At 37.5% G+C, this 26,302-nt stretch overlaps 1 protein-coding gene across 4 annotated transcripts in view; it reads right to left on the reverse strand.

Annotated features, from left to right (window-relative positions):
• Positions 1-3,598: 3,598 nt before the first annotated feature.
• Positions 3,599-26,302, reverse strand: part of LOC110260723 (uncharacterized) — a 630,954-nt gene continuing 608,250 nt past the window's right edge. Inside the window, exons 6-7 of one of the 4 annotated variants that reach the window (XR_014803730.1) lie at positions 18,780-18,903; positions 3,599-6,861 (exon numbers count right to left, since the gene is read on the reverse strand). The gene's annotated coding sequence lies outside the window, so the exon portion shown is untranslated. Of the gene's footprint in view, positions 6,862-16,052; positions 17,975-18,774; positions 18,904-19,606; positions 19,736-26,302 lie in introns of those variants that run through there. The other 3 variants (XR_014803731.1, XM_084956591.1, XM_084956592.1) reach the window with 3 other exon arrangements.

The following is a 26,302-nucleotide window of genomic DNA, read 5'->3' on the forward strand; positions in this document are numbered from 1 at the left end:
GTGTAAGATGATACCTTGTCATAGTTTTTATTTCTAATAATTCGTGATGTTGAGCATCTTTTCATGCTTTTTTTGCCATCTGTATGTCTTTGGATAAATGTCTATTTAGATCTTCTTACCATTTTGTGGGTTTTTGTTATTGAATTGTATAAGTTGTTTGTATATTTTGGAGATTAAGCCCTTGTTGCATCATTTGCAACTCTTTTCTCCTACTCCATAGGTTGTCTTTTCATTTTGTTAATGGTTTCCTTTGCTGTGCAAAAGATTGTCAGTTTGATTAAGTCCCATTGCTTTATTTTTATTTTTTATTTCTATTGCTTTTGGAGACTGACCTAAGAAAATATATGTAAGGTTGATGTCAGAGAATGTTTTGCCTATGTTCTCTTTTAGGAGTTTCAGGTCTTAGGTTTAAGTCTTTAAGCCATTTTGAGTTTATTTTTGTGCATGGTGTGATTGTGTGTTCCAGTTTCATTGATTTACGTGCAGCTGTTCAGTTCTCCCAGCACCGCTTGCTGAAGAGACTTTTTTTCCATTTTATATTCTTTCCTCCTTTTTTCAAAGATTAATTGACTGTAAGTGTTTGAGTTTATTTCTGAGCTGTCTATTCTGTTCCATTTGTCTGTATATCTGTTTTTGCACCAATACCACGTCTTGATTATCGTAGCTTTGTAATATTGTCTGTAGTCTGAGAGAGTTATGCTTCCTGCTTTGTTTTTTTCCCCCCTCAGAATTGCATTGCCATTTCTGGGGCTTTTATAATTCCGTATAAATTTTTGGATTATTTGTTTTAGTTCTATGAAAAAATGTCATCGGTAATTTGCTAGGTATTGCATTCAATCTGTAGGTTGCTTGGATAGTATGGCCATTTTAATAATATTAATTCTTCTGATCCAGAACCATAGGATATCTTTCCATTTCTTTGAATCCTCTTTAATTTCCTTGATTAATACTTTGTAGTTCTCATCAGATAAGACTAGTATTTGTTCTTATAATTCATGTTATTAATACTACCTGTAGAGCAATAAAGACATCATCAATATATAAAAATGAAAGAGTGAATTGTTGTCTTTATATTGATGCTTTTCAAAAGGTGGAGATATCCAAAAATTGATAAATTTGTCTAAATCTCAAGGTTATCAGTTTCATCAAAGAAGATAATTTGTATAAAGTATGAAAAACTACAAGTAGTACAATAAATAAAATAATTTAAAATGTGAATACACAGAGCAGGAAGAAATATTTCTTACAGGTTTAACAATATTTCTAGCATCAGTAATTAGGAAGGCATGGAATCAGACCTGTCTACCATGTTTCACATCAACTATTTAAAGCATCCTTATAAACTTGTATTTTGTTGTATTCAGTGACATAATTTTAGAAGGCAAACAACTTGTTTTTAAAAATCATAAATAGAAGCATTTTATACTCAGAAAATTTGACAGCTATTGCTAAATTTTGCTGATTATTTTTCCTTTCAGTCTCTAATTTGTTATATAATCTCCATTCTTGATTAAGATGATTTGAGGACAGGATATCTGTCTTTCATCTTGGGTTTATGGTGTCTAATCCAGTGCCACATGATAGCAGTGCTTATTGAATAAGTGAATGAAACTTAAGGCATTCCTATAAGTGTGACAGACAAAACGTGTGGCTGGTTCTGACAGAGAAAGAAAAAGATTGTGTGATGGGATATAAAAAAATATACAAATAAACTTATTTACAAAATGTAGATAGACCCTCAAACATAGAAAACAAATTTTTGATTATGACCAGGTAGGGTATGGGGAATGGTTGGAATAAATTAGGAGTTTGGGATTAACATATATACACTACTATATATAAAATAGATAACCCACAAGAACCTACTATATAGTACAGAAACTACATTCAATATATTTTTTAATAAATTGAAGTACAGTTGATTTACAATGTTGTGTTAGTTACTGCTCTACAGTAAAGTTATTCTGATATATGTATACATTTTTTTTGGTCTTTTTAGAGCCACACATGCAGCATATGGCAGTTCCCAGGCTAGGGGTCAAATCAGAGCTGTAGCTGCTGGCCTATGCCACAGCCACAGCAATAGAAGATCTGAGCCGTGTCTGCAAGCTACACCACAGCTCAGAGAGATGTTGAATCCTTAACCCACTGAGTGGGGTCAGGGATCGAACCCATGTCCTCATAGATACAAGTTGGGTTTGTTACTGCTGAGCCATGATCAGAACTCCCTATATACACTCTTTTTGAAAATATTCTTTTTCATTATGGCTTGCTATAGGACATTGAGTATGAGGGGTTTTTGTTTTTGTTAGTCGCAGCATACAGTAGCCTGATGTGGGATTTCAGTTATACTCAATATTTGTAATAATTTATGATGGAAAATAATCTGAGAAATAATATATATTATATTTTGCTATATACCTGAAAAACTAACACAATATTGTAAATCAACTATACTTTAAGAAGTTTTTAAAAATGTGTGACTGGATGAGTTCATATTTTATTTTGAACTAGGCAAGGTGAAATTAACAGCTGAGTAGAGTCTAGATTACTAAGGAAGAGGAGCATAGCTTCATTTCATTATCAGCTATTCTGTCATACATTTCAGAGTCAGAGGGTGGAATGGCAAAGGATGAGTGGCAAGGGTGACATAGAATGGTTACACTGCATTTACTCAAGGGTTCTCTATTGCAGATCTTAGCAGTTGTCACTCCTTTCACATTTCAATTTCCTGACTGTAATAAGGCAATCTTCCCATTCAGATGAGGCCGAGTTTCTATTCACATAATCACAACCCAAGTTATCATGAATTAAGTCATGTGCCATTCAAGAATATGATGTTCACATTTACGAAAGAATTAATATGTGCAGCTACATTGACTTTAACAAATTATTATTAGGCAGAGTATGAAATGCATTGGTAAGAAATACTTAACAGATGATGCTGTGACAATGTGCTATTAAGCATGTTACTGTAATGTCAATATTATTAAACCTATGTACCCAGCTAATCCATGAATATAAATTACTTTTGTATCAACCACACTTTATTATTTATTAGGAGCAGTGTAATAGCTATGACTATTCCATTGAGGCAACCTAAAGGCATGTCCCCATCAAAACTGGAGCCTAGAGAACCATTGAATTCAGAAGTTATCCAACAGTGCATCCCTTAGGCACTGTTTCTCCAGACCATTTTGTTGAATCAGATGTGACTGAAAGACGTGATTGTTTTCCAGAGCAAATCGAGATAGTCTCAATAACTCTTGGCATAATTTGTTGAGGCTTACCAGCTACCTGGCACCATAGCCAAGTGTTTTCATATATTGTTGTAAATTATCTCTCAATTTATTTAAGATATTATCCATAGTGCAAGAGGAAAAAACTATGACTAAAATAGAGAGTGGACATTACTCAATCTAAAGCATCAAAGCTTGAGTGCAAGATCTGGGTCCAAACTCAGTTGTCTTTGTTACCATCACAGATTTTTACATAGGACTGAGTTACATGATCAGCCATGGACATATGGAATAATTCAAAAAGTTGGAGAATTTGGAATAACTCTTATTTGAGTTCACTGCCAGCTGATGATACTGTGTTTTTGTTTTTGTTTTTTTTCCCCTCAGCTTCTCTCTTTGCAAAGCAGAGATGGCACTTTATTATAAAAATAGTTGTGTGCCATAAGTGTAAAATTATTTTAAAAGGTTCCCCACAAAATCACTGTAATTTCTAAAGTACAATTGGACATTTGGTTTTATTATCCCCATTAGAAGAGTCTGGTGTAATGCACAAGATGATTTCCTTATTTTCAGCCCTTCTTCTACCCAGTCTAACGTTTATTTTTGAGATTTCAGGATCATTCTTGATTTAGGCTGTCTTGTCTTTGCCAGTAATTTCCCCCACTTTTGAGTTTTTTGGATCATTAAATACATATGTATGTGTGTTCATATAAATCTTTCCTCTTGTTTGCACTACTGTCACATATTGAAGGAGGGTAAAGTCAGCACAGGGCTTAGGGAGGATAGGGCTGGGGAGAGAGGGCATTTGCTGAGATGAGGAAGGAATGACCACAGAGTCTGTAGATCTGCCTGTCTTCCATATTGTGCTAAACACAAGCAAAGGACATCTCAACTCAAACTCTGACCTGTACTCAAAAATGTGTCATCTTGTTGAAGACACTCCGAGATATATTAGCAGCTACATATATACAAATACCACCACAATCCTTTATTTATTTATTTATTTTCTTTTTATAGCTGCACCTGTAACATATGGAACTTTCCTGGGCCATGGGTCAAATCGGAGCTGCAGCTACAGGCCTACACCATAGCATAGCAATGCTGGATACAAGCTGTGCCTGCAACCTACACCACAGCTTGTGGCAACACCAGACCCTTAACCCACTCTATGAGGCCAGGGATCAAACCTGCATCCTCATGAGTAGTAATCAGGTTCTTAACCTCTGAGCCACTATTGGCCAGCCCTTTAATATTTTGATTCTTTTTTTATAACTCCCAAGAACAATATGCAAACTGCAAGTTTCTTGGAAAGGATGTTAAGTCAATACCTGACCATTTCTCTTTTCTTCTTTCTGTTTCTTTCTCATGGAAATCTATACGTTTCAAAAATGAAATCCAGGGATGAACTTGGGACTCTATTCCATAGATAATTAAACTGACTCTATGTTGTTTCCCTGTCTCCTTACTCAATTTCAATTTATTTTTATAACCCAGCTTTTTACTTATTTAAAGGTATTAAACCAAAGAACAGAACTTGGTCTGTGAAGGTCAGTAAAAGCTCCATGGAGGAGGTGATGATTAGAACTGAATTTTGAACTTGATTATGTGTGTTTGCTTCCTCTGTAAAATGGAGAGTCAACTGAATAACTCAGTGTCTGCTTCTGGAATGGTGCAAAAGGACAGCCTCATCTGCTTAATTCTAATTAAACAGATTACAATTGCTTCATAGTTGTTGCTAAAAACCACTGTTTCAGTTTCACAGTTTTCATTCATTTAGATCAGGCCTGTATTGTTCGGTTGCCTAAGGTCTTTTAGTTGTGAAAAGAAAAAAAAAAAGTCTTGTTAAATGTTAATATCCCTCTCGCAGGGTTAAAAATTCAATCAGATTTTAATAGATTCCAAATTAACCTCAATTAGGGCATCATCATTGTCAAGATTTTAATATCCTTAATTGCTGAGCTGAATGTTTATCGCTTTCAGCAGTGAATAAATAGTGTTAAAAAGAATGGGATGAAATATTTGGATATAAATTTATATTTACATTAAATACGCATAATTTTAAGAATTTGAATTCTATTTTTATTACATAAACTCTGTTAAAAGATATGGAAAATTCAGTCTTGTAGACATTTGTTCAATATTTATTTAACATCAATTCATTTAACAAATACCTATTGAATGGTCTACTCCCTATCAATTACTTCACGTATTGTGCTAGGTGCTAGGAAAGGGAAAATTCATAAAACTCAGTTTCATTGAAATCTTCTTTGGCTATAAACTAATGATCTTCATTTTTGGCCTGTTCTTTTTTCCTTTATGTAGACCAATGGCATTTTAAGGACATATTAGAAATTCCAAGAATATGATTTAGTGTCTTCCAGGATTATTAAAATTTTGGAAGATGTCACTTTCAGAGCAGTTAGTACTTTGTCTTATGCATTATAAGTACTAAACACTTTAAAACTTATTGTTAGGCTGCTACTGCTACTTCTATGGCTAATTTTACTACCATATTTAATTTGTATGTCTAATGCTGGAATTTCCTGGATCCTGGATGCAGAAGAATTAAAATCATATGAGAATGTTGGCATACAAGAACATGCCAAAGTAGAGAGTTTGCACCAAAGATTTTTTTTAAATGTGCTACAAATTTTGCTACAAGTTTAAATAGAATCTTGAAATTTCTTGGGTATTTTGGTGAAAAACTAAATAAAATTTTCATGTCAAATATGTCTTTGACAATGGTTAGTAGGAATTTGTCCATTTAATTAACGTGGTTATAGTTCTTGCTTGAATAGACATAGTTGTTCTTACTTGAGAAAAATTATAAACTTGAAGTCTTCTCAGATTACACTTATTTCTCCTCCAATCGAGGTGTTGACTCCTTTATTACTGAATAAATTGGAGTAAGTAGAGGCCAGCCAAAATTTTAAAAAGCAAATTTATTCTTCATATCATTGCATTTCCTCCATGCTCTGTTGAATCTCATTTTCTCACTCATTGAGATATTTTGGGCTGATCCTAAATCCTTCCTCATCATTTCCAAATGTGAACTAGTAATTTCATTTTCTAGTTATAGAAAAAGGTACAGTCCAATCTAATAATTAAATGTTAAATCTCTCATCCAATTTAAATGTTTTTTTTTCTCCCACAACTGGGAAATCTTTTTATTTCCCCCACCCTGCACTTTCACTGCCCCTCCTCCATTTACTATGGTCTTGGGTCTCCTTTTGAGACTCAAGCTACTCAAAGGTATAGCTTGACTGGTAAGTGTGCAGTCTGCAGCAGATGTTGATCCTCTTTCTGAGAAGTTCCTTAGAGATTCTCCAACTGGGCAATGGCTTCAGTTCCCAGATCACTTTCTTTATACCTCCCATGCAATTCCTGGGTTCCCCAAGTCCATGCTTTCTTGTTAAAAACTTGCATGAATGTTCAAGGTAATCCAAGGTTTAGGTTTCCTCATCATCAGAGTCTACATGTGGCTTCAGGAAACAAATCTTTACTCCACCATTGACAAGGATAAGGTCCATTCTTTTTAATATTTCAACAAACATTCAGTGAGTCTTCTGCATTTAGACTATTTTCCAGACATGAGTCAGATACTGGTTCCCAAATCTCTTACCTTTGAGAAGACACAGAAATAGGTCTCAATAATGTTCTCTGACACCCCTTCCCTTTCCTATCTGTATCCCCGGTTTCAAGGTCAGTGATGACTAAGTGTTGCCTGATATATTTTGAGTCATCACTTAGAAAGTTCTGCAAGGATGATCTAACACATCTTTATTATTGTAAAAGGATACTAATATCCTTTGTTCTCAGATTTTGGGACCTCAGCCAAAATGGAGTCAACAGGAATTGTTCCTCCCCCCGCCCTGCTTTTTAGGGCCACGCCTGCGACATATGGAAGTTCCCAGGCTAGAGGTCGAATCAGAGCTACAGCTGCCAGCCTACACCACAGCCACAGCAACGTGGGATCCGAGATGCACTTGCGACCTACATAGCAGCTCATGGTGACATTAGATCCTTAACCCATGGAGCGAGGCCAGGGATGGAGCCCGCATCCCCATGGATCCTAGTCAGATTCGTTAACCGCTGAGCCACAAAGAGAACTCCAGGAATTGTTCCTTTTAACATCAGAACTTATGTTATTTTCCCCTTGATTTAAATATGCCCTTGAGGGATAATATTTTATACAAATTATAGCTATTACAGGAAAGAGCATGGTGCCTTATATTTTCTTTATAGATTTCTGACTGATTATATGGTGAGGAGTGGTTTTACCACTTCCTTATTCTTCCAAAACACAGCCAAAGATCTCTTCATTATTAAGTTCAGTCTGGCTCCTAGAAGGAATGAAATGGCATATTCAAAGGTTTTGACTGGAGAGAGCTGAAGGAACTAATTATAGTAGTGGGCAAGGTTAAGGAAGCCAAAAAGTAAAGCCCCTTGACATCAGCAGCACAGGGGAGCCATTGCCACCCTGAAGTCTGAGGTAGGAGGAGGAGAAAGTGATGTTGCTGAAGCATGATGGAGGCTGGAGTTGGGAAAGAGAGATGGTCACATGGGATCCAAAGTCACAGGAGAGCATGACTGCTGCTAGACCAGTGGCAAGGCAGGATGGGAGCACAAGTGTGGGCTGAGGGGGATAAGTACTCCATCTTCATCTTTTCCCATCCTCCAGCCTGTCATTGGCTGAATCTAATTGCGAGCTGGATGGCAAGGGAAACTGTGCCACTCTGGAGGTCACCCCGAGGGACAGAGAGCAGGGCAGGAAAACACAAATAATGCATCATGGAAAGAGGAGGGTGGCAGAGAACAAGAACATGATATTATAATTGGAAAAATCACACTAATGTATATAAGCCATTAGAAAGCATATTATAGATATTCTTTCTTTTTTCTTCTTCTTTTTTTTTTTTTTTGTCTTTTTAGGGCTGCACTAATGGCATATGGAAGTTCCCAGGCTTGGGGTCGAATTGGAGCTGTAGCTGCTGGCCTGTGCCACAGCCACTGCAACACCAGATCTGAGCCTTGTCTGTGACCTACTCCACAGCTCACAGCAATGCCAGATCCTTAACCCACTGAGTGAGGCCAGGGATCAAACCCACATCCTCATGGATACTAATTGAATTCCTTACCACTGAGCCACAGCAGGAACTCCCTTCTTTTTTTTTTTTTTTAATGGCTGCACCTGTGGCATATGGCAGTTCCCAGGCCAGGGATTAAATACAAGCCACAGCTCTGACCTAGTTCACAGCTGCAGCCATGCCAGATTCTTTAACCCACTGCACTGGGCTGGGGTCAGACTTGTGCCTCTGCAGCAGATTGAGCTGCTGCAGTTGGATTCTTCACCCACTGTGCCACAGCAGAAACTCCTATTATTTCTTTCTTATATACATATACATAAGAATATTAGATAACATATAGTATAAAATACATTATATTACTACATGTCATATAATCACATATTTATTTGGGTACTGAATCATACTTGTACTCTGTAATGAACCTGCCACACACCAAAAAACAGGTTTTTAACTATATATTATACTATATAACAGTATATATAGTATAATATATAATATACTATAGGATATGTATAGTCGGGATATAGTATAATATATTTAGATAGTTGTTCTGTGGTATACTTCAGGTTCATTTCAGAGTAAACACATTTTGGAGGAATAACCTGAAATATAAACCTATCTTGATTTTTGTTTGTTTATTTATATGCTGTTTGACTCCAAAAGCAGTTTGGACAACTCGCATAAATATACAACACAGCAATGAAATCAGATAATAAAAAGAAAAATAGAGGGATAAATGTTGGGAGAATTGAAGTTAATTCACAATATGTAGGCTACATTGTCAGCCATAAATTTGGTTCAAAGATTTCTTGCAGTCAGTTCCAAAAATATTTCTCTCATATAATATTTATTGAGTCCCTGTGATGTTTTTTAGGTGCTGGGGATACTGCAGTGAGCGCAAAAACAAGGTCACAGGGAATTTCTATTTTATTGGAAGGTACAAAACCCCCCAAAACACAAACATTTAAGATAATTTTAGATCAGAAGACATGTTCTGGAGAAAATAAAATAGGGTGATGGGATAGCGCCTGGGGCAATTTTAGGTACAGTAATGACAGAAAAAAAGACTCTGTGAGGAATACTACTTAGATATTTCAATGATAAAATAATTATGGAAGCTGAGACCAGAGGATGGACTATTAAAAGCTCTAACCCAGCTAATCTAACCACCCAATATCACATTATTCCTAAAGGGAACTATCTTCAAGGTTACAAACAATTCACACAGACTATTTGGCTGTAAAAACTTCCTACTTCCACATAGCCAGAATATCCTATTTTATTCTTCGTTGCATAGGCTGCTTCTTTTTCATCACTGTCTTCAAGGCATTAATCTTCATATTTAAACACTAATTAGTCTGACAAAACTTTAATAATTACCGTGTGTCCAATATATGCTGTGTATCACTGTATTAGCCAGCTAGGGCTATTGTAACAGAAAGTCCTGAACTGGGTGGTTTAAACAGTAAAATTTTTTTTCTTAAAGTTCTGGAGACTCTAAGTACAAGAGCAAGGTGTCAAACAACTTGGTTTTGGGTGTGCCTTCTCTTCCTGGCTTACAGGTAACCCCTTCCTTACTGTGCCTTCCATGTGGCCTATTTTCTGTGCATGTATAGAGAGGGATGGCTGGTTTTCTCTTATAAGAGCCAGTTCTATTGCATTAGGGCCTCACCCTTTTGACCTCATTTAACATTTATTACTTTAAAAGACCTATCTCCAAACAGTCATATAGGGTATTAAGGCTTCAGCCCATAAGTTTGGGGAAGATGCAATTCTGTCCATCACAAGCCAAAAGAACCAACATATAAGGACTTAAAATAGTTTCGAAAAAAATTTATCAGGTACTTAATTGTGTAACACAAAACAAATTTTCTAAAAGAAAGATTAAAGAAAGATTAAAGTAGTTAAAAAAGGGAGTTCCCGTCCTGCGCAGTGGTTAACGAATCCGACTAGGAATGATGAGGTTGCAGGTTCGATCCCCCGGCCTTGTTTGTTCAGTGGGTTAAGGATCCAGCGTTGCTGTGAGCTGTAGTGTAGGTCATCTCACAGATGAGGCTCGGATCCCGAGTTGCTGTGGCTCTGGTGCAGGCCGGTGGCTACAGCTCCGATTAGACCCCTAGCCTGGGAACCTCCATATGCCAAAAAGACAGAAAAATAAAAAATAAAAATGAAAGTGATTTAGAATATCTTCTTTAAAAAAAAAAGTAGTTAAAAAAGAATTTTATAGAAAAAAAAGCAGTAGGACCTTAAAGTCTAGGAAAGACTCACTCTGGAATTATTGATTCTGAAAATCTGAATTTGTTGACTGAATAAAAATAAGTTTCAAATATTTCTTTCATTTGGTTTTCATTTTTTACAATGATAGAACAAATGTATTAGAAAGTTGCGAAGAAAGCATACATATAATCCATCTTCAAAAAATGTTCAACTCACTAATAAATGAATGCAAATCAAAAGGAGAAATTCTGGGACTTCTGTGGTACAGTGGGTCATTGCAGTGTTTTGGGTCACTGCTCTTGCGTGGGCTCAGTCTCTGGCCCAGGAACTTCCATATGCTGCAGGTACAGTCAAAAATAAATAAATAAGTAAATGTAGAAATATAGCCAAAATCCAATCTCATGTCACCACTTGCATTGCTTCAGACCAGGCTCAAGATGCCATCATCTCTTGCCTAGATTTTTGCAAAAGGTCTTTTAACTGGTCACCCTGCTCTGCTCTCACCCCCCTTCAGTCAGAGTGGCTCTGTTTCAGCATAAATCAGACCATGCCCCTCTTTTGTTCAAAACTCTCTAGTGAGTCCCATTTCACTCAAAAAAGACAATCCCCTTGTCAGGACTTCCAAGCTCCTATACTCTCCATCCTTCATTACCTGCCTGACATCATATTGAAGAAAAGTGTCCTAACTCTATGATGTATAACTCCCAAGCTGTATCTTAGTTGCACTTTCAATAGGCTAGTAGTTCCTGGTGATGTGATTTGTGGTAGGACCAGTGGGTTCCATGGTTCTGTGTCCGTTGTTTATATCTCTTTCAATGTAAAACAGGTTCTCTGGCTCAAGAGAAATGTTATGATGGATCCCATGATGATAGGCTAGATATTTTTTGAGTTTCAATAGTGGTACTGGTTGTGGTGGTGCTAACTGTGGCAAGAGAAGCAAATTCACAAACAGAACTCATACCAATCTCAGTGGGACTATAGCACTACCTCTTACAGAGCATATGGTCTAATCTAATCACCTTCCACCCAAATGGCTGGTTGGTGTCTCCAATAGCTATCAGTCTGACAGGTCACACATTGGACCCATGCATAGCCTCTCTCCTTGCAACCATAGCTATTTGGTTCATGGGACCATTATAGAGGTATTAGGGTAGCCAAGGACAAACTCTGGATAAGTTGTCCTATCTATGTGATTGTTCAATGGCCTCTATGCAGTTATGCTCTTTGAAAGGTCTTGATGCTCCTTGAAAAGTCTTCAAAAATTTGAGTACATGAGATCCACTTCAATAAGTCCACTTTCATGGTTTTTGTTTTATGCTTTATTTCTCTTTTCTTCAGTCCTCCATTCTTGTCTCTTAGAAACCCTGAATAACTATCCAAACCATCTGACTACTTAAGGTTCTCTTTATACTCCTACTTTAGGCTACACCAAGTTGATGACTAGGTATATTCCTTAAATCTCTATTCACTGGGAGGCTTTCACCTCATCACAGTTTTTGAGAGTCTCTGTTCACTGGGGTCTTGATGGGTTAGCTGCCTAGTTTTGGTTTGCAAAGATATATTGATATATATTGATTAATGATCAATGAACTGGGACAAGGTTTCTTTCCTCCTCCAGCAGCTGATCATAGGGAGGCCCCCTTCTATAGGCATGAGCTGAGGAAGAGAAATAAGTGCATCAGAGACAGATGACACAAGGTCTAGGTCACATAATTTACCCACGTCCAAAATTCATGTGTCCTGCTCTTATGCCAAATCCAAAATCATGACTTTGTGAGTTTGATGATGTCCAGCTCATGATGAGTGTCTCTGCTTTCATAGTCATTTGACATTTCATGATGATATTCCTAGTGTTTATCATTACCCAGTAGTATCCAGAAGATGCTTTTCAAATGGTTAATAGTTCTCTCTTGCAGGGGGTATGACCTTGCATGGGTTTAGGAATCCACTGGTTCTGCTATGGGATAGATCTGAACCAAAGCTCCATTTATCATTTGACCCCCATAATTCCCCACTCTATTGGGCTGGTGGACCACAGTGGGATTTGGAATCACAAGGATTCGGCATTAGTTCAGATTCAGTGGCAGTAATCCTTGAAATGTTTAGGTATTTCCTCTTTTTATCTCAGTGAATAGTAAACCAAGTAAATGACCATAGGTCCCTTTGGGTTAGTCTGAGAGTAGTATTTACATATAAGTTTTTGCCAGTGAAACAGGGTCCTTCCTCAAGGACACCTGGTCTTCATTTCATCCAGTCTGTGGATTGACTCTGGCTGGGAAATATGTTGGGGGCTGTGACTCACTTTGCTTTTAAAGATCAAGTAAGACTTTAGTAGAACATCCATTTATACGTTTCATGGTAGGTCTGGTCTCAGGGCCATCATGATCAATTAATCACTGGCAAAAACCTCTGTAGGTCAAACCATTCCAATTATTACTTTGGGCCTGCTGCACATTAAGATAATTACCCAAAACTTGTCATAGGCAATTAAGTATTCAACTTGCCCTCTGCTATTCTAGGATTCCATCATTCTAGTTGGAATAAAGGGACCCTTTTTATATTTAAAAAATTTTTTTAAATTTTTTATTTTGGGCGGAGGGGCTGCACCCATGGCATGTGGAGGTTCCCAGGCTAGTGGTAGAATCAGAGCTGTAGTTGCTGGCCTACACCACAGCCACAGCAACTTGGTATCCAAGCTGCATCTTCGACCTAGGGCATAGCTCATGGCAATACCAGATCCTCAACTCACTGAGCAAGGCCAGGGATCAAACATGAGTCCTCATGGAAACTAGTCAGACTCATTTCCACTAAACCACTGAAGGAACCCTTTTTAATGATAGAATTTCTCCCTGTCATTCATGAATTTCAGAGATTCTCAAACATCTTTCACCTTCACCTGTATACTTCTCAAGACCTTGGTAAAAAGTGAGTTCTCTTGGTCCTCTAGAGGAAATAGAGAAGGAGATGGGTAAGCAGATCACACATATTTCACTCCAGCCCCTCCCTAACTCTTCGGATTTTTCTCCTTCCAGCAGGGGTCAGTTGGCAAATGTTTTCATTAAAGCGAAAGTTTAGGTTTTGTGGGTATTAGGGTCTCTGTCACAGCTACTCAGCTCTGTTCAGGTAAAAAAAGTAGCTGCAGGCAATGCATAAAGTAATGAACGTGGCTCTGGTTGAGTCAAACTTTAATTACAAAAATATTTTTTGGGCTGGATTTGGCCCATGGGCCACTGTTTGTTGATGCCTTTCTATAGTGTATCAAAAAAGTTCTGGAATTTCAGCTTTATTTACTGCAAGGCTATGTTAGGTCCAGGTTTTTGTCAACCATTCAAGCAAAATGACGGAGTCATTACCATTCTCATTGAACTATGAATCTCTGGTGAATGTATTTTTCTTTTGCTTTCTTTTTTTGTGCTATTTAGGGCCACATCTACGGCATATGGAAGTTCCCAGGCCTATGCCACAGTAACAGCAACTCGGGATCCAAGCCTCGTCTGTGACCTACACCACAGCTCACGGCAACACTGGATCCCCGACCCACTGAGTGAGGCCAGGGATGCAACCTGCACCCTCATGGATTCTAGTTGGATTTGTTTCCACTAAGCCACGAGGGGAACTCCCTCTGGTAAATGCATTTCTATCAATAAGGTCAATCAGATCGAATATAACATTCTTTTAAATCTATACACACACACACACACACACACACACACACACACACACACACACACATACATATTCCCCAGTAATTGGTAAAATCTTGAAATTCTTTTAGTGAATGTGATGTATCCTCCTGGTCACAATTTGTACCTGATCTGCTAAGATCTGAGACTGGAAGCAATGAGAAATAAACCTGGGTCATGAGGAAGATCAGCAGTTTCCTTACAAGGCTAAGATTTCATAAGAAGTCACTACAGAGTTTTTGGGAAAGAGAAAGTTAAATTCTGAGAGTGGAACAAGGGTTGCTTCTGCCAGGAAGGCAGGCTCAGAGGAATTTTAACTCCAAATTTTTCAGTTTCATTGAAAACTGTCCAAAGGTCCCCATCCCCATTTTTAGGGCCTTGATTTTTTTTTCCTTTAATCAATTCCCTTACTTTATCATAAATTATGGCAAGATTAAAAATTCAATTTTTACAGTAATCCAGGTACTCCAGCATTTATTTATTTATTTATTTATTGTCTTTTGTCCTTTTAGGGCTGCACCAGTGGCATACAGAGGTTCCCAGGCTAGGGGTCTAATTGGATCTGTTGCTGCCAGCCTATGCCAGAGCCACAGCAACGCCAGATCTGAGCCTCGGCTTCAACCTACACCACAGCTCACAGCAACACTGGATCCTTAACCCACTGAGTGAAGCCAGGGATTGAACCCACAACCTCGTTGTTTCCAGGCGGATTCATTTCCGCTGCTCCACAATGGGAACTCTCTTTTTTTTTTTTTTTTACCCAGCACCAATTTCAGATTTTTCTTTTCTTTTTAAGAAAAGTTGACCTTGTGGCTATAACAAATAAGACCATCTTTTCATCAATTAATAGTTGATTTCTATGTTTTGTTTTGTTTCTTTTTGGCTACACCTGTGGCATATGGAGTTCCCTGGCCAGGGATCAAACCCATACCACAGCAGCAACCCAAGCCACAGCAATGTCCAAGCCAGGTCTTTTAACCGCTGCACCACAAGAGAACTCCCATAGTTGATTTCTAATTTCTTATCTTGATCTTGAGGAATTTCATCATTTGTTTTTCCTCCAATTGTCTAGCATAATGAGAAGCAGCCAATCAGTCCCTAGTGATGACATTCCACTTGACTTTCCTGTACTGTGTTACTGCAGCCACTACTTTGTCTTCCACACTCTTAAATTCCATAGTCTCCTGATTCTAGTGACAATGGATGATTAAGTAATGTTATTGTTATGATGTGGTATGGGACAGCAGAGTCTCACTTCCCATTGTCGGTGGGGCCATTACTGCCCTCAAATCTAATCAGATTAATCATATCTAATTCCAGATTCCTGTCTATAAAGTCTTCCTCACTTCTGGTACCAAAAATTATATACTTATAAATTAAAAAACAGGACACTTTAGATATCACAAGAATAAAATATAAGAGTTAATATATGAAATAGAAAGTAGCTTTTGGAAGTTCTCTGGGAACATGGTGCAGTTCTTGAATTTTTGGAAATGTCTGTCTGCAGCTGCAAAGCAGGAACGATTGAGAAGCCTGAGAGGCTGACGAAGATTTCATAGCTGCCCTTACAACTGGCCCCTAAAATCTCCCAAAAGTAATGTATATGCACCACACTTTTGCCTTCCAAACCTTGATGGGTTCTCTTATAGGCAAATTCTAACCCCAAACATGACTTCCGCTCTGCAAAGATGTCCTTAGAAGTGGGTGATAGTGATACAAAGTTAGCAGCTGACCAGCCAGCATGAACATTTAGAGTATTGACTGCGTGCCTGGCACTACCCTGAACCTTTTACATCTATTAATTCATTTAATTCTTGCGACAGCTCTAGGGTGTAAGTATTTATTGCTGCTGGTGACATTTTACAGGTAAAGAAATGGGGCACAGAAAAGTTTGCTAAGATGCTCAAGTCACAATGGTGGGGAGTGGGGGGAGAACGTGAAAAGCAACACAGGAAAAGTTCAAAACACCTGCTCTCACCCACTAAACAATACAGGCACTGGTTGATACTAGTTATTATGGGATGGTGAAATGCTAGGTAATTTATCTTCTCATCTGTGTAATAATTTGAACCTTATAATCTTTCGCCACTAAACATGAATTGCTTTTGTAGAAAGGACTCCTTTCAAAAAGATATTCTCATGGTGAAGAATCAGGAGACTTGGATCTTGGTCTTAGCTCCTGCTCCATCTGGCTCTGTGAACTTCATTCCTTAACCACCTATCACTCCTATAGCATCGCACTGCATATGCTTTCTTGCGCATTATTTGTACACATTAACACTCTCTACCAAAAAGTTTGGTCTCTGAGAGTAGACACTTTCTCACGGCCACCTTTGAATCTGCACTAACCCCTGACAGTACCTGACAGTGGTGCTTAGTAGGTAATTATGGAATGAGTTATCATGGGGTTTTTACCTTTTCTCAGAATCAATTTTATCATCTGTAGTGTGACAGTGTAGAGTCAGATAATATCTAAGATATAGATCTACAACCTCTGAAGTTCTAGATTCTATAAAGCTCTGGAAATGGAAAGTCGTATTTATAACTGGCTTGGCAATAATATCTGACCTGACCTGAACTCATCTGGCTGCAAACCTGATCTGAAGTTACATGAGTCTACTTGTAATCTTATCTATTATACTTAAAAGAAATACTAATACATTTCCCTGCAGAAAGAGTCAGATTCATTTCCTCTGTGCTGTAATGGGAACTCCCACATTTTCAGTAGAATGAGGTGGCAGTGAGGTTTAGCTGTTCTGAGACTGGCCCTTAAGAGAAGTGTTTCTACTTGCCCTCTGTGCTGTCTGCCACTGCCATGAACGTAGCCTCCTCCAGTTAGTTGCTTCCCTGTCGATATGGGTCCAAGAATAAATACATATGAACTAATTCTGAGCACACAAGAAGCTGAGTCCAACTTGAAGCAGAAACATCCAGCTAAGCCCAGCCACAAATGTATTACCTAAATAAATGTTTATAATTATGTGTTAATTTATTATGCAGTCTTACTGTGGCAATAGCTAGTTGATGCAATGGTAAGTACATAGAAATGTTATAACAAGTCATGATCCAACTCTTTTGATTATTTTTATTATATATAAATGATTTTAAAGAAATGTATTAATACAAATATTGCAGAACATTAGCATATAATGTTTTTCAAATTGAAGTTTTTTTCTGGAGGTCAGTTTTTCAGAGTGAAAATCTTATCTATGGTTCTTTACAATAATTTTACCTTTGGATTAAATGACACCATATCCATTAAGGTTTCAAAGTTAAAGTGTATCCTTGCTTTAAAAGTAATTTTTCCTTTTTTAGACCTATTGTTTTCACATCACTGACTTTTTTTAATATATTTGGTCAATATGATTATTGGACTGTGGTGAACTCTATACAGTTTTTACTGTTTCAGTTAATCTAAAGCAAAGGCGACTTTTAACTTTAGGACCCACTGTTAAACATGCCCATTGTTTAAAAAATATCCTTTTGTTGATTCTACTCATTGATTCATTCAATGGGTAGAAGGGGGATCATCTCAGAGGATCTTCCATGCGATGCAGTTGGAGATGAGTAGTCTGCCTGATTTTACAAGCAAGTTGTTTTGTCAACATTGTACTAGAATCTAGGAGTGTGAAACTGTGGTTTCTACAAAATATAAACAAGTCTCATAGCTTGAAATTCAAGTAAATTAATTTTAGTTCTTGACTTAAACTACTGCCGAGAAGTACTTCATTTCCCGATTCTTCCTTCTCTAAGTAGAAAGAAGTTACACGACAAAGTCAAGTTGTGCTCATCTGTCCTCCCTCCAGAGAGATTTCACCTGACCACTTAGGTATCAGCTTTTCTTTAACATAATTGGTTTCTGAAATTTCTCTCTCTCCCTCCTGTCTCTCTCTCCTCCCCTCCCCCCTTTAACCTCTTTCTCTGTCTTCTGTTGCTGCCATCCTCTCTCTTTCTTTCCTTTTCACCTTTCTCCCCCTCTTCTTTCTTCCTTCCTCCTCTCTCCCTCCTTCCTTCCTTCCCTCCCTCCCTCCCTTCCCTCCTTCCTTCCTTCTTTCCTTATCTTCATTCTTTTGCTTGACCCAAATAAAAAATCCAAGACAAAGAGTCTTAGTGCCCTTGATCCTTTAAGAAGGAAAACAATACTCTTTAGAACAAGATATTTAATGAATCTATCTCATGGGATTATTATAAAAATTAGGACATGAATCTTTCTTGTTCTTCCCTTGATTTGATTCATGGTACCTATGTTGTGCTTACTTTATTGGGTGCTCAAGAAATACTTATTGATCAATAAATTATGTGTTGAGGATGAAGATTTGATTTGTAATGAGAACAGAAGTTATAAGGTAGAGAGGAATGAGTGTATTGGATAGTTTTTATGGAAGATCATTATCATCATGAAAATTATGAAAGCCAAATTGGCTTTCCTAAATATGCAAAAAATTATCTTCAGCGAGAAAAGCTCATATTTCTTGATCATTTTCATTGTGCCAATCACTGTTTATATATACAAAAATGATTACCTTCTCTCATTTAATTACAGAGGAACTTACCAGACATAAAAATTAAGCACTTTGCTAAATCACAGTGGCAGGAAGTGGTGGAGGTGGGATCAATCCTAGGTCTTCATGACTCTGGAGTCTGTATCTTTTATGTTCCTTCCTCAACTGCTTAAGCCTATAAAGTTGAAAAAATAGTGGAGAGATTCAATTCAAATCAAAAGAATTTGTAGTAAAGTCAGCCAACTAACATCACAGATCCATATATAAAGCAACTTAATATTTTTAACAGATAGGAAAGATCCAAAAAGTTTATCAGAAAACATGAGTTACACTCAATATATTTGAAAGAATTTTTTTTTATCCTCAAATCTTTTACAGGTAGTTGTACAGATTTAAATATTTATTTGGATAGTATATATTTGGAAGGAATCTATCTGCACCTCCTTCTAGTGGAAATGAATGAGTTGTGCACCTCTGTCTTAAGTTGGTTTAGAGAAGTAAATGCGATGAGAATTGTGCAAAGCAAGAGAACCCCGTGCCTCAACTTTGTGTTAACTCATTCAAGAAAGGAGAAAGTAGGGAAAAGCAATGGCTTCCTCAACAAATAAATCAAACTCACTTAGTGAGCACAGGGCATTAGGTTAGGAAAAGTAGTTGATAGCAAAAGCTGATGGAAAATCAGAACATGAGTTCTATTTGAAGGAAAGATACTTACACAGTAGAAAAGAGATGGTACGTAGTCATTTTGCAAAGGTTTTGCAGAAAATATGTTCTACAGGAGTTTCCATTGTGGCTTATCAGGTTACGAAGCTGACTAGTACCCATGAGGATGTGGGTTCAATCCTTGTCCTTGCTCAGTAGGTTAGGGATCCATTGTTGCTGGGAGCTGTGGTGTAGATTGCAGACATGACTCAGATCTGGCATTGCTATGGCTGTGGTGTAGCCTGGCAGCTGCAGCTCCAATTCAACTCCTAGCCTGGGAACTGCCATATGCCTAATGTGTGGTCCTGAAAAGCAAAAAAAAAAAAAAAAAAGAAGAAGAAGAAGAAAAAAGAAAATATGTTCTATAATAATTGAAATGATAGAGAAAGATCCCTTCAGGTAGAAGTGATGAGGAAAAGGAAGGTGTGTGGGGGAAAAGCTTGGGGCAAGTGAGAGAGGCAAAGTAACTGCTCTTGGAGATTCTTCTGCAATATAATGGATGTAATATGTGATAGCCAGATCAGGATGCGATATCTTAGGCCACCATTCTCCAATGGATGGTGTGTAATAACCACACATAACACTTGTTTCATCCTATATACCAGTCACTTATATGAATCTTTGTTACTCTAAGTATGGTTCACAGACCCACCAACACCTTAAGATTTATCTAGAGCTTATTAGAAATAGAGACTTTCCATCTCCACCCTAAATTTACTGAAGCAGAGTTGACTTTTTCCCCTTTTTTTTTTTTTTGGCTGTGCCCACAGCAAGCACAAGTTCCAGAGCCAAGGATCAAATTCATGCCACGGCAGCGACCTGAGCCACAGCAGTGACAATTCCTCATCCTTAACCCACTGTACCACCAGAGAACTCCAGAGTTGACATCTTAACAAGATTCCCAGACGGTTCACATGCACATGCATTTACAGTTTGAGAAGCACTGTAATAGGACGGGTTACTTGGGTAATTCTCACAGCAACAATATGGAAAGATATCATTATTATCCCCATTTTATGGATGAGAGAACTGAGGCACACAGAACATAAATAAATTGAATTAACTAAGTGTCTGTAGTAAGTGGAGGAGCAGGATTCAAACCCATGGAACTAGAGCTCATGCTTTTACCAGAGGCATTATTCAGTTCCCTTGATCAGATCACAGTGGGCAAAGGAAACTCAGGAGCAATTATCACTTGGATTTGCTCACATAGTATCTATCTTCCAACAGCATTACAATTTCTTCTTTTGATTCAGGACTTAGCTAAAATTTCAGTCTCCACTGAGAACAGAGATGGCTGAGTCAGAAATGAGAACTGAATTCTGGCTATTATCCAGGACATGTAAAAAGAAATTAATACACTGTGATTGTAAATAATAAATAGTGCAGTTCTGTCTAATTTCTCCTTCCTAGGAAGTGAAAGTGTGGCTACAGCAAGTGTCTTCTCTTGGGTCAGGTTAGGGATCATTTTCTGGGCTTCCTTGCAGCTTAACGAGTTGGCTTGTGCAAAGATGACCTTACTTTTCTTACAGAATTACAATCACAGAGAACCTCATTCTCTCTGTATGCCATTACTGACAACTCAAACTCTGAGTTCTGAGTCTATATTGTTAATTATACCTAAATTGAAGTGATGGGCTTCTATTTTGAGTATGGAAAAGTCCCATTTTCACTCTTCCTCTTCCACCTCCACTCCCTACCCCATTCCCCAGGAATTAGCCTTGCCCTTTGTGTGGTGCTTCTGTTTTCTTCTCCATCTCTCTAAAGATTCTTACTGACTTGCTTGCTGCAGTCATGGTGGAGTCATATCCTAATTCTGGATCTTTGAGTAATAAAACATTTCCATGTTGAAATATAACTGAAAAGACTCTGGAAAAAGGATAAAGAATCTTAGAGCAAATCATCATTTCTGGGCATTTCATGTATTGCCTGTCTTGACATCTTGCAACCCCCTGGGACTTTATTGATTTTTTTCTTCTTCTTAGGGTCCCATCCAGGGCGTATGGAAGTTCCCCGGCTAAGGGTTGAATTGGAGCTGCAAGTGCCAGCTTATGCCACAGCCATAGCAGTGCTGGATCCTTAACCCACTGAGCAAGGCCAGGGATTGAAGCCACATCCTCATGGATACTAGTCAGATTTTTAACCGTCTGAGCCACAACAGGAAATCTGCCCCCCACCCCCGGGACTTTAAAGTCAACCATTTGATAGACAAATATCATATGATATCACTTATATCTGGAATCTAATATATAGCACAAATGAAACTACCCACAGAAAAGAAACCAACTCATGGACATGGAGAACAGGGGGAGCGGGAGAGAGTGGGACAGACTGGGAGCTTGGGGTTAGTAGATGCAAACTATTGCATTTGGAGTGGATAAACAATAAGATCCTGCTGTATAGCACAGGGAACTATAGTCACTTGTGATGGAACATCATGGAGGATAATGTGAGAAAAAGAATGTAAATATATATGTGTATGTGTGTGTATATATATATATATGTATGTATGACTGGGTCACTTTGCTGTACAGCAGAAATTGACAGAACATTATAAATCAACTATAATAGAAAAAATAAAAATCTTAAAAAAAATAAAGGCGGCAGAGTGTCCCTTACCTATTCCCTTTCTTTTTTTTTTCTTCAGTAGAGGATAAATAAAACACACCAAATCCAGTGAATTATTAGGTAGCTACTACAAATAATGCTATAGAAGAAACACATTACATGAAAGTGTTGGCATGTAAGGCAAAAAATTTATAGAAAAATTTGTCATTAGAAAGACCTCTAAACTGCCCGTGACAATTCCCAGTAAACAGTTACATACACTAAAATAAATACACATTTGCTTCTTGGGTTGCTAAGTTGGAGATTTTTAGAAATTAGGCATGGACTCTTTTCTTAGGTTTTGGCCAACAAATATGGGCTGTTTCTGGCTTGAATGTCTGAGAACTGGATGCCTCGATGCTAAAAAACTCTTATGGGAGCCTGTAGAGTTAAAGCTGCTTGTGTCAAAGTCAAGTCTGTTGCATCTCCATTACAATGGAGTGAACAAGTGAATAACAAAGTCTTTCCAGGTTAAAATGGGCATTTTATCTATTTACCCAGCAGTTCTGTTGGGCACCATGGTAGGAACAATATCGTGAACACCATCTTTCTGCTGCAGGCCAAAGTGGTGACATCGACTTCCCATGTCTCCCTGGACATCTCTTTTAATGAGATCCTTGAATTTCAGGTCCTGAGTTCTCATAAGGCCACAGTCTCCTTTTCAATGACAGCACCTTCCTTCCATTGCTAATATTGGGATGGTCTCTCTGTGCCATATTGGCTCCTTTGCATTTCTGACACTGTTCCGTAGTTCCTTGTATTAAATTCATTTAACCGAATTACTGGAGGTCAGTTCTGTTTTCCCAATGAGCCTTTATGTAGACTAAACCTGTTTGAATCCCAGTTTCTTCATCTGAAGAATAAATTCAACAACACCTTTCTTCTAATAACTACAGACAATGTATATAATAGGGGTCAGCAAACTATGGCTTGCCAGCCATATGTGGGCCATGGCTGGCTTTTACAAAGAAAATGTTCTTGGGACACAGCCATGCTCATTCATTTGCTTCTTTTCTAATGCCGACTTTATGCTACAATGGCAAGGTTAAGTGTGGGTGTGCAGACCATATAGCCTGCAATGCCTAACATATTTACTATTTGGCCCTTTTCAGAAAAACTTTACTGACTCCTGGTATAGAGCATAGTGTCTGTCTTATGCTATGCAATTGGTAGCTTTTGTTTTCCTCTGAGACTGTACAGTTATGTTTCCATTACACAGTCCTAATTATGAGACAGCATAGGGAATTACCTTCAAAGTGGCATTAAATAATCCCTGTAAAATAAAATTGGTAAGAGACAGTAGAAATAACCTAGGTCTTTCCTCCCATTTTCAAGTGATTCCTGTGGTCTATTTCCACACTCAGAGTCTTTGACAGTAGATCAAACCCAATACACAGAAAAGTAGCTTAACATGGGTGAGCCATGCAATTTGTAAAAAAGCTTACATTACCCAGGCCTTACCTCAGCTGAAGTGATGAAATTATACAAAGGACTTTTCAAGTCCTTGCTTGCATAGGTAATGGGGTATTCACTGATCTTATGAAATTATAATAACTACCATCAGTAAAAAAAAAAAAAAAAAAACAGTGCAAGAAAAATTGCTAAATCTACTCTCATTTAAAAAGAAAAAGTACACTCTATTTTTGCAAGAATTGGCAACTTAATTAAGATGTCTGTTAGTGAAGATATTAACAACATTGACTTTTTTTTTTTTTTTTTTTTTTTTTGCCATGCCCACAGCATGTGGAAGTTCCTGGGCCAAGGATCAAACCCACACTGTAGCAGCAACCTGAGCCACTGCAGTGACAATGCCAAATCCCCAACCCTTCTTGCCACAGGGGAACTCCACTGACTCATTTTTAATTTAGTTTGATGCTCATTGACATATAGATGTAACTGATGTTTGAGTGAGAAGTTTAAAGTCAGGCATATGGAAAATTTGTTACACATTTTGCAGGTAACTTTGGCCCAAAAGTTAAGTGTGATTTCATAACTGAAAGACAGACATACATTCCAAGAATTCCATAAGAATGTACTTGAAAAAGCATGGAAATCTTAACTAAACACTCTAAAGTTTAATTTCTTTCATTATAAAATAAGAATTATTATATGACCTTTTATGAGGATCAAATAAGTAAAAAGACATAAACTTGGTCCTTAGAACATAGTAATCACTCAAAAAATTGTAGTTTCCTTCCTTCTCCGTTTCTTCAGAACACAAATTAAAGCCAGTTGCATCTCATTTAAAACATATTTATCTTGTTCTAATTGATTTATGTAATACATTGCATTCCAAATATGACTCACTCTTCATACTTCTCAGAATATTTGATTGATGGAGATCCAAATATCAAAGTATAGGACAATGGATTGGCATTTATGATAAAGCAGGAATCTAATCAAGGTTTTTTTGCATATTTATATGTCATAACATCTTTCAAATAAAGAAGCAGCAACACACAAGATGTGACCTCAGTACAATGTGTAAGTTTTGTTTCATTTTGCAAGGACTGAAATAATGAATAGTTTCTATTCATGTTGTCCCAACCATTATTAGAGAAACACCATTGTTCTAGGCATATAAAAGAAGTTAAAGGAAATTATTTGAGTGGCTTTAATCCATTTTTACTATAATTAATGTAGTTAAATATGTTTCCTACAAAGAAGTGTATTAGCCTTAGACAAGGCTCAGTTATTATTAGCACACATTCACAGGGTAGAGACTATAAAATTGTTGAGTATTTTCCTAAATCTCAGGACATGGATACCACTTAAAAATGATGGCAGAGAACTGATGTGGTCTTATTATCAACCCAGTGGATGATTTCAGATCATTCAAAATATTGCATGCTGAATCAAGGGGTTTTAAATGTACTCTTGTGTGTGGAAAATTCCTTACAGCATAGACAAGCTAAGAAATCAATACTATGAACATCTAAAACTCAGGAAAAAAATTAAGAATTTTCATTTCACACTTAACAGAAAATGCTGAAGCTGATCAAAAACTCCATAGACCTATTAAAAATACATTCACATCTTGCTACTTACAGTATATTTTGATCAAAGAATGCTCAAATTCAGTCAAAAATATAACTGGGCAGATGAAGAGCTGAAAAAATATTTTTTGTTTTAGTGAATGAATGGTCAGTGTGGTGACTAAGACAATATCAGACCTATGTTAGTTTGGCAATCATATCTTAGGCTACGTAGAAAACTGCTAGGTCATTTTAAAATCTAATATACTGAATGTTATGAGTTTGGACCTAATTTCAGAAAATTAATTAAAATGTGCCTGAATTAGTAAAACCCTCAAACCTAACATCTAGAACTTTTCAGCTGGAAGATCACATTTCAGAATTTCTCAGTTCTGATCACAATGAATATCAAATGAATGAAGTGGAAAGAAAGGCAGAAGGCAGCATATCTAAAACCCTCAGAGCTGAAAAAAAAAGATTAATGTTACTTTGTGCAAATATTTCGTATCATCAATTTAAAAGCCATGTACATTCTGCAACAATGTTTCTGAGTTCATCCGATCAGACATTGAACTTCTGCCCTCCAATCTCTTAATATTTGATTTTACTCCTACAAACCAGATTTTATGTAAAAGATGCTTTACCATTTCAGTTCTCTAAAACCAGCCTTCAGGAGTTCCCATCTTGGCTCATAGATAATGAAACCTACTAGGATCCAGGAGGATGAAATTTCAATCCCTGGCCTGCTCAGTGGGTTAAGGATACCACGTTGCTGCAAGCTGCGGTGGAGGTCACAGATGCACCTCGGATCCCATGTTGCTGTAGCTGTGGCATAGGCTGACAGCTGCAGCTCCAATTTGACCCCCAGCCTGGGAATTTCCATATGCCACAGGTGCAGCCCTAAAAAGACAAACAAACAAACAAACAAACAAACAACCCCCCCCAAAAAAAACAGCCTTCAGGTAAGACTTATTTAAGAGCAATGCTCTAGAATCTTCATTCCAATCAGCTTGAAAAATTGGCAAGACAGGAAGACAATTTTGTAGTTCTATTTCTCAAAAGAGGAGGAATTCTACTTCTCAGAGAGAGGTATAGAAATGCTGTTCATCATAATTAGGTCTGTGTAACAAGAAATGTGAGGCATAAACATATTTACCGTGAAATGTAAATATTACAACAAAGTGGGTTGGGCACCTGGGTCTCATCTGGATTTCCCTAGAACCAGTTCTAGTACACAGGTAAACACAGGTGTAGATCTTTTCAAACCTGCAGTATGTGATTCTAAAATTA

The sequence above is a fragment of the Sus scrofa genome, chromosome 5 (assembly GCF_054392235.1).
Source record: "Sus scrofa isolate SSC_HxYL_T2T_F1_AM1 chromosome 5, Sscrofa_HxYL_maternal_Yorkshire_Landrace_v2.0, whole genome shotgun sequence".
Classification (NCBI taxonomy): domain Eukaryota; kingdom Metazoa; phylum Chordata; class Mammalia; order Artiodactyla; family Suidae; genus Sus; species Sus scrofa.